At 37.8% G+C, this 7,957-nt stretch overlaps 1 pseudogene; it reads right to left on the bottom strand.

Moving 5' to 3' along the window:
• Positions 1-996: 996 nt before the first annotated feature.
• LOC140240596 (uncharacterized) lies at positions 997-1,989 on the bottom strand (annotated as a pseudogene).
• Between the last annotated feature and the right edge of the window lie 5,968 nt (positions 1,990-7,957).

Raw genomic sequence — 7,957 nt, 5'->3', positions numbered from 1 at the left:
GACTGAACACAAGGATTGGAGCGTCTCCAAGTAAATCGTCTGAATAACGGGTTCTTGTCTCTCCAGATATCTATTACATAAACGTTTTTAATATTTTCTATTATTTCACAAGAGTGCTTCCAAGTGGACTTCATATTACCGCCCTCTCGGTCCAATGCCAAATTTTGAATAAAATTAAATTCTCCCCCTATCAATATTGTCTGTTCAGCATCATAATATTCTTGTATAGTCAAGTCTACAGCTTTAAACAAATGCATGTGGTCTTTTTCATTATTTGGTGCATATACATTACATATCATAAATTTTTTCCATATACTTCCATTTTAACCAGCAAAAATCTCCCGTTAGAATCTTTCACTGTCTCTGTCAATTTTATATGTGGGGTTTTCCGAAATATGATACACACTCCCCTACTAGAGGAGGTTCCATGACTGAATACAATATCGGCTCTTAATTGGTTCTTCCATAAACTTTCATCCTTATCAGTCGAATGGGTTTCCTGTAATAAAATAATATCCTTTTTTAATTTGGATAAAAAACAAAAGTATTTTTTCCTGGCTTTAAAGTCCCCTAACCCATTAACATTATGGGTCATTAACTTCAGATCCATATACATATTTCACAAGTAGGTAACCTTGAAAATTCTTATGACCCACCATGATCAAGACAAAACAGACAACAAAACATTGGCAATGAAAAAAAACACACATACAATTTGCATGAAATCGAGTAAAACATGATCACAAGGAATCCAAGTGCCCCTGGGCATCTTCACAGTTATTTTTTCCTCAGGTTGGCAAAAACAAATGATTTTCCCTACCACTTAATCACATGAATAGTGTATCTTGTCTTCGGAGATATCAACTGTTAATATACTGCTGGCATGACAGGGTGCTGACTGCTGAGCTATGGCAGTCGTGTCAAGAGTTTTTCAAAGTATGTCGTATTTTGTTAGACCATTGTCTACTGTGCAAAAGCAAACTGCCAATATCCGTTCTATCTTGTGGTGTGCTGCTTGTACTCCACTTCTTTTCCGCTCTCAGTCTCCCTGTAAAACAATCGCGCCTGATATTTGAAGTACACCTTTCGCTTTGGGTCCTCCTCTTTCAGCTTTCGTTTCAGTGGCAGCAATTTCCTCCTGCTTTCTCGCACTTCTACCGGCAGAATATCATCGACAAATATCTGGTGATCCTTTCCGTTGTGCTGAAAAGGCCTCTCCTTCAAATATCTGCGGGCACTGCTGATCACTGTTTGTCTGGTTGTGTATCTACTGAAAGCTATCACAACTGGGCGAGGAGGGCCGGGTTTTGGCCTGATGCGGCCTGTGCGATGAGCTCTTTCAATGCTCACTTCACCTTCCATTTGCATATTTGACTTGGCAAATTCTTTGATCAATTGCTCACACTTCCCAGCGTTTTCAGCACCTTCAGGAAACCCGTAAAACACAGCCGTATTCCTCATCTCTCTCGCAGTGAGGTCAACAAGACGCTCTCTCAATTTCATATTCTCCTTTTCTTGCTTGTTTACTTGGTCCTGTAACTGTTTGATATCAAAACGGCACGACTCTTGCTCCTCTTTCAAGTTACTGATTTCTTTCTCATTTGTTTCAATCTTACCAAGAGCTGTGTCCAACCTGGATGTGAGATTGGAGTTCATTTCGTCTATCTTGTGGATAAGGGCCGCGAGTAGTTAATCTGTGGTTGACTTCTCCCCGTCTACTCGTCGTTTTTTCTCAAGCGAGGAGCGTGGAGGTGATTCCGCCGACGCGCCCGGGCTGGTTCCCTCCATATCTCGGTGAAGTGGTTTCACTACCGTGTGCACTGCAGAGTCAGTTAAGCCGTGTGCATTATCACTGTCACTGTGTTCTTGCGTAGCCTTCTCCGTAGTAGCGTCGCTAAAATCCATCTTAGGGTCAGAATCCTCCTTTTCCTTGAAATAATGGGAGATTGTAACGACTCCTTGGTCTAAGATCCTTTTTCTCGATGTCATTTTGACTTTTCAAACTGTAATAGGCGAAATGAGCTGCAATTTTATTTCCTCCTAATGCCTCCGTAACACTCAGGCACGTCCTAACCGCACAGCGCCATCTTGGATTCCCCCTGTTCTTGTCATATTAGGGTACCTTGTCATTCACACTTTCTGAATAAAAGACCCAGGTATTTCAAGTTCACCTTCCATGCATTCTTGCAGACTTTTACTTCGGAGAAAGGAAATTGGAAGAATTTGGGAACCTCTAGGGACGTATCTGGAAGCCTTTGGGGACTTCCAGGGCCCAGGGAAGCATGATGTCCATATATTAATGACACTGGTGATAAAACCTATTTACCTAAGTTTGTTGAAAATTTGACCATGTGTTTTCAAAAAGAAGATACGAAATCAAAAGTGGCCCCCAATATTTTGGTCCCAGCCCCAAGGTGGCCGCGCCTAGATCAGATTTTAGGTGCTTTTGGACATCCTGTGGTCTGCGCGGGTATAGGGGGGTGGATGGTACCCATTTTAACAATGCTCTACCAGCCAAGATTGGTAGCAAATGGAATGCATTATTTGTGAAGATGATGAAAGTGTGAAAATCTGTCCTTATTTGGCACTAGCCCCATGGTGTTCACCCTGGATCCGCCATGAACAATCTTGAAAGTATGTTAACACACTCACCAATGCATTTGCTCAATGTCGTCCTGGTTATATAAAAGCAGCGACTCTAAAAGGGGGACATGGTGCCCACACGAACAAAAAAACAAAACAAAACAAAAAAGATGAAAATGCGAAAGCAAACTTAAAACTTTGCAGTCGCCAAGATATTCAACTTTGTACCATATACCTAGTTCTATCACACCTGGTTCTATATTTTTTTTTTCTTTTTCTGAGATTTTTTTCATGATTAGATTCCTTAATTTCGGGGTTCTGGGACCTTTTGGACATGGTGTGACACGTGTCTATTTGAACAACTTGATAGTCTGTCATCCTTGGGATGCTACTCGCCAAGTTTGTTGAGAATCTTTCATTGTATGGAATTTTTAAAGAGAATCTGAAAATGATTTTTGAAAAATGCATGCATGACTCATGACGGACGCCAGACGATAAATGATGGCTATTTGCAATATCAGTTCGCTGTCTTGAGCCTTTGGCTAAGATGATTGTAAATTCTCGCTATTCAAAGTTACTTGATTTCAAGAAAAATTTTCTTCCATTTCCAGTACATCATGTTCATTTTCTGGCTTGCGATAATGCGCTTGTAATGTGATCTCTGAACATATAGATCAATGATAAAAGTGTGAAATGAGTAAACTCGCTTACACACAAAGTATTCCATACTTTTACTATAGATTCTGAACTAGGGTAATGCGATTTTTCAGTTGATTGATTAAAAGCAAACAGGATCTCGGCTTCATTTCATACAGACGTAAAGAAGGGTCGCAAGTCTCACATTTGTAAACTGTGTCGACGTCTTTATGCTCCTTATTCCTAGTCACCAATTAGAACAGCATCATCTGACTTTTCACATATTTTAGACATACAATATTACAAGTGCCTGATTTCTAATGGCCACCTGCAACTACACTGCCAGTTGCTAACAGCCTGTCTTGCAGTTGCATCAAACTTCCTTCAGCAGGAGTTCCTTGATAGCTGCAGCTTTGTCTGTAGAAATCAGAATATACACTGACATATCTTTAATCAAACATCCCAAATCTCAAATCGTCCCAATTCCAATGACTGTATGTCATTTCCCTTCCACTGTTTAAGTTGAAGAAAAGCTGCTGCTGCTGAAGTGGAGGAAAGGGACCTTTTGGAAGTGTTGGGGACGGAGAATAATATGTAGTTTGTTCATATCTGGCTTCAGACTGCTTTTTCGCCAGAAATATTGAATTCAGCCTTCATGCTGCTCACATTTCCGAAAAAAATGTGTGTTGCTGAAAGTTTTTAACATTGTAAAGCCTCAAGGCAATATGAAACATTTCTTTTGATAAAGATGCAGATCCAATAACATGAAAAATGGTAAAAGTAAGACATATCAGAATTCATGTATATGTGTCATATGTCGCTTGAAGCCGACGAGAAGGATGCTGTTTGTATTGATCGACTGATGAATCCAGAGTTCTAGTAATAGAAATGTTAAGGCATTTTTTTCTTTTTATCTGGATATGAATCATGTTTTACATTTTTCAGAAAGTCACTGGGTGAAACCGCGCGAAAATATGACAAAATCCTCTTCTATACAATAATAATCACGGTCATATGACTTACCTTCCGTTGCTCATTGATAAACATGTGTTTACCAAAAGTTTTGCCAAAAAAAGACACAAGTATCGTCTAAACATGGAGGCAACAATCATCAACAGGTATGAAAAAGATGTTTTAAAAATTCTGCTGAATGGTTTAAGACCAATTTTTGTTTACTGTAAGTACACTTTGGAAGCTATATGAGAGTATAAATACTAGTAAAAGAAAATAAATGACAGATAAAGAATTGTAATAATTATAGACACAGGTAACCATTTAAAATGAAGGAATTAGATTACATCGCAGTTACAAGATACATGTGTATTTTAAACAATTCCTGCCACATAAACATGTTCAGAGGCTTAATCTGAAGAAAATGAAATATGAATAGTACAGTACTTTTAGTCAATGCAGATTTATGCAACTATTGTAGGTGAAAGGATAAGATTTCCTTAATGTTGTGAATGGTGTTATGCCAACCTTTTTGTCCTTGAACTTATGGTTGCAGGCATGACATGTATGTTCTGCAGGTTACACACGTGTATATCTGTATAAACTTGAATATACACAGTAGGTTGTATATATACGTGTATATCTATATAAACTTGAGTATACACGGTAGTAATTTGAATAGATTTATAAAATGTAAATTTAAGCAGATTTAGCGACTTATTCCCGAGTGTACTACATTAATGATTCTTAGCAGTAGAATTAAGACCACAGACAACAAGTGGCCATTACAGATGAAATATACGGAGATACGGGCTTGCACAGACATATGGCCTCCATTGTGCATGTGATTATATGCAAATATATGCAAAAACTATATACAGGGATGCTTGAAAGTTACTAAAGATATCATAATTGATATCTTTAGTAACTAAAAAACATAGGTTTAGACACCAGAATTTACTTTCTGCGGGTTATATGTCCCGAGATATAGGCATAAATAGGTTGTATGGCGGCCATTTTGAATTTATGCAAATTAGACACTGATCCACCACTCAAATTTTAGGGAACTTTTGATATGTTATTTCAATAGCTCTTCCAAGTCAAATGCAAGTGGAATCGTTTCTGTTGCAATTAGTTGTGGGTTAACCCTCTTTTTGCCGTATTTTGACTGGACTATCGAGGAAAGTCGGATATCTATTATTTCTTATTAATAATTTTGTTGAATGAATCAATTTCGTCAGGCCTTTTCGTCTTTTAACACCTTTGCTGCCTTTGCCGTTTGATCCTTCAAATACAAAGCACACGTCTCACGAAGAGAACGTCTTTAGCATGGGACATCAAAGCAAATGGGTAAACAATTTGGAATATTACTTAAGAACATCAATTTCGTCACCGTTTTCGCCTTTTTTCTTCATTCTTTATTTACAACTGTCGGACGCATTTGACCACTGTAATGAAAAAGCACGTCATTGTTACACTCAAGTCATATTGATTCATAATGAAGGAAATCGTGAACTAATTTGATTTCTAAGCCCTTGTCGCGTTTTTTCCCCTCAACCTTTATTTACAACTGTCTAATTGCCTTTGAGCTCTTTAATCAAAAGCCCGAGTCACTTGAAGACAATTCATCATGCAGCACTTTGAGGTGCATTCAATTGCAACGAACTTGCTGTATCAATGTGTTTCATTAGTAAATCAGATCATAGAATAGACCAATTTCGTCACCCCTTTCAACCTTTTTCGTCACCCTTGGTGTTTAACTGGTTCATGTATGTAAGCCCTCGAATTCATACTACATCTTTCAGAAAAAAAAAAACGCGCTTTTAGTGTGTCTTGGTAAATTCCTTACGCATATTATTGAAGGAATCAACTTCATCACCCTTTATTTGCTACTGTTGTTCGCATTCCATTCCTCCAACATTTTATTTAAAGTCACATTCATTGTAAAGCACATTTATGTAGATTCAACTGGCACCAAAGCATTATTGATAAATAAGCTACGTTTTTGGTATGGCACATTAATAAGGATGGAACCCGAGCAAAGTGGGATATCTGTTGTTTATGTTATTAATCATATTGTTTAATGAAAGAGTTTCGTCAGCTTTGTCGCCTTTTTTCATCACCTTTGCTGTCTTTGGCGTTTGATCCCTCAAATGTAAAGCACACGTCTCACGAAGAGAACGTCTTTAGCATGTAAGCATTTTGAGATGCATTCAATTCCAACGAACTTGATATATCAATGTGATTCATTAGCAAAGGACATCGTGGAATGAACCCATTTCGTCACCCTTGCCAACCTTTTTCGTCACCCTTGGTTCATGTTTAGAAGCCCTCGACTGCATTACTGCTTCTCTCCGAAAGAAAACGTTTTTAGTACGTTTGGTTTATTACTTACGCACATTGTTGAAGGAATCAATTTCGCCAACCTTTATTTACAACTGTCTCATTGCTTTGAGCTCTTTAATCAAAAACCCGGGTCACTGGAAGATAATTCATCATCAAGCATTTTGATATGCATTCAATTGCAACGAACTCGCTGTATCAATAATGTGATTCATTAGCAAAGCAGATTGTGCAATAAACCGATTTCGTCGTCACCCTTGCCCCTCTCTTTCGTCACCCTTGATGGTTCATGTTTCGAAGTCCTCGAAGGCATACTGCATTTCTCCGAAAGAAAACGTTTTTAGCATGTTTGGTATATTATTGAACGAATCAATTCCATCACCCTTTATTTTCAACTGGCGGATGCATTTGAGTCCTGTAATCAAAATACATGCGATTTAAAGCAAATTCATTGTCAAGCACACTGATGACATTGAACTGGCACCAAAACATTATTGATGAATGAGCTGAAAATTCATGTAGTAATTTGCATTATTTCATCACACTTGCTGCGGTTTTTTTTTTCGTAGCCCTTTACATCTTTCGTATGGATGCAAATCTAGAGCAAAGTCGGATATCTATTGTTTCTTATTAATAATTTTGTTGAATGATTCAGTTTCGTCAGCCTATTTGTCTTTTTTTAACACCTTTGATGCCTTGGGTGTTTGATCCGTACATGCAAAGTACATGTCTCACGAAAGAGAACGTCATTAGCATGGGACATTGAAGCAAAGGAGTAAATCAATTTCGTCAGCGGTGATGCCTTTTTTTTTTCTTCATTCTTTATTTACAATTGTCGGACTTTTAGAGCACTGTAATCAAAAGCACATTGTTGAACAATGAGCTAAGAAATCATGTAGTATTTCGTATGATTTCATGACACTTACTGCGTTTCTTTTCGTAGCCACTTACGTCATTGGTATGACACATTGATAAGGATGCCACTCTAGAGCAAAGTGGGATATCTGTTGTTTATTATTGATAGTATAGTTGTAAACGGAATCAGTATTGCTGACTGATTCCGTTTCGTCACCGTTGTCGCCTTGTTCCGTCACCCTTGATCTCGGACGCACTTGAGCCCTGTAATCAAAAGCACGTGTTAAAAAAATATCATAAAGCATATTGTCACCTAAGTATTATTGATGCATACTTAAGGAAATGGTGAACTAATTTGATTTCATCACATTTGCCGCGGTTTGGTTTTTTTTTTTTCGTTAGTTGCATCAAGTATTTGAGCTCTCGAAAACATATCCCATGTCCTGAAAGAGAATGTTTTTGCATTGACATTGACAGAGACAAACACACAACTTCAAAGCATTCAAAGGTTTAACATTGTGTTATATTACTAAAGCATTTTGTTGACTAAATTGTTCAATTGTTCAACTTTATTTTCATTTCCATTAAA

This window comes from Diadema setosum, chromosome 2 (genome assembly GCF_964275005.1).
Source record: "Diadema setosum chromosome 2, eeDiaSeto1, whole genome shotgun sequence".
Taxonomy (NCBI): Eukaryota; Metazoa; Echinodermata; class Echinoidea; order Diadematoida; family Diadematidae; genus Diadema; species Diadema setosum.
This window is presented reverse-complemented; position numbering and strand designations above follow the sequence as displayed.